General features: G+C 49.8%; 1 pseudogene; it reads left to right on the top strand.

Moving 5' to 3' along the window:
* The first annotated feature begins 405 nt into the window (after positions 1–405).
* On the top strand, positions 406–974 carry LOC102428509 (annotated as a pseudogene).
* The last annotated feature ends 458 nt before the right edge of the window (positions 975–1432 follow it).

Below are 1432 nucleotides of genomic sequence, written 5' to 3'. Positions count from 1 at the left end.
CCAATCAGAAGGGATATCAGGACACAAAGAACTGCAGCCTTTATAAACCTTAAGAAAGAGGGACTTGGTAGGTCTCTCTCCCCCTCCCCACATGGGAGTCTGTGCTTGTTTCTCAATAATTTTCCACCTTTTCCTGTACAACCTTTTGTCCCTGGCTTCATTCTTCGAATCCACCTGGACAGGAACCTGGGAAATCACCTTTGCATCCTGCCCAGAGGAAAAACCACGGGTTCCAGTTTAATTTCCACATTTCCACATGCTGAGTTGAATGCTCTGCATCTGGCCTACGGAACAATCCATACCCATTGGAGGAGGAGAAGAGAAAAAAGAACCGAAGGAGAAAAGATTTCAAGGAAAACAAAAAAAGCCTCTCTTTCCCGACCTGGTGGAGCAGGAGGTGCCATCATGGGAGCTGAGATCTGCCACAACGATGACCGAAAGTTTCTGCCAAGGAGCCTAAGAGCCAGGACATCTACCCAAGACCCTTGGTCAAGCTGTACAGGTTTCCAGCCAGACAAACCAGCTCCACCAACTGGGGCTGAGAGGCTGTTCGTGAGTGGCACCAACCAGTCACCTCTGTCGCTTTCCTGGATGATCTGGAAGATGAAGCCTCCTGGCTGGGAGGGCAAAACCACTGTGGTTGTGGGACTATAACCTGTGAGGTGCATGTCCAGGAGGTGCCCAACCTGAAGGTACAGTATGTGCACTTCGTGTGAGCAGCTGCACCTGGAGCCTCACCCTTAAGGCCGATGGCAAAATCCTCACCTCCAACCAGCGGCTGTGGCACCCACTATCCTATTTCTGGTCCTCGCAAAAGCCAAGAGGTGTAAAGACATTTCAGCAAGGCCCCAGGATGCCTTCACAGCCACACCAAACGCTGCCTACCTTCCAAGGGCTGGAAGTTCAAGTGCGAAAGAGGCAAACTGGCCAGCTGTGGCTACAAAACTAACCCTTGCTCCTATCTTCTTATATAAAAAACTAGAGGCCTGGTGCATGAACTTTGTTCACGGGTAGGGTCCCTAGGCCTGGCTAGCGATCAGGGCCAATCTGTGAGGTGAACCGGCTGGATGATTGGGGCCCCTGCTTGCACCCGCCTTGGCCTGGCGCTGCCCGCTCCCTGCCCCGCCCCCGACCCCCACTGCTGGTCGGGGCCTGCAGGCTGAGGGCAGCTCCTCTATTGATCATCTGCCCCCTGGTGATCAGTGCACATCATAGTGACCAGTTGTTCCACCGTTTGGTTGATTTGCATATTAGGGTTTTATATAGATAGATTTTGGATGTTGGGGGAAAAATGTGCAGATAATTTACCAGATATACTTAGTGATATTAGGATAAATGTTTTAGTTGAGAGACTGGAGATAAATTAGTGACAATAAAGAAGTAAAGCCAACAATGTAATTAATTAATTATTAACGAGACAAAACACAAAGTT

This window comes from Myotis lucifugus, unplaced genomic scaffold (genome assembly GCF_000147115.1).
Source record: "Myotis lucifugus unplaced genomic scaffold, Myoluc2.0 scaffold_224, whole genome shotgun sequence".
NCBI classification, from domain to species: domain Eukaryota; kingdom Metazoa; phylum Chordata; class Mammalia; order Chiroptera; family Vespertilionidae; genus Myotis; species Myotis lucifugus.
The sequence above is the reverse complement of the archived record's forward strand: the minus strand, read 5'-3'. Positions and strand labels throughout refer to the sequence as shown.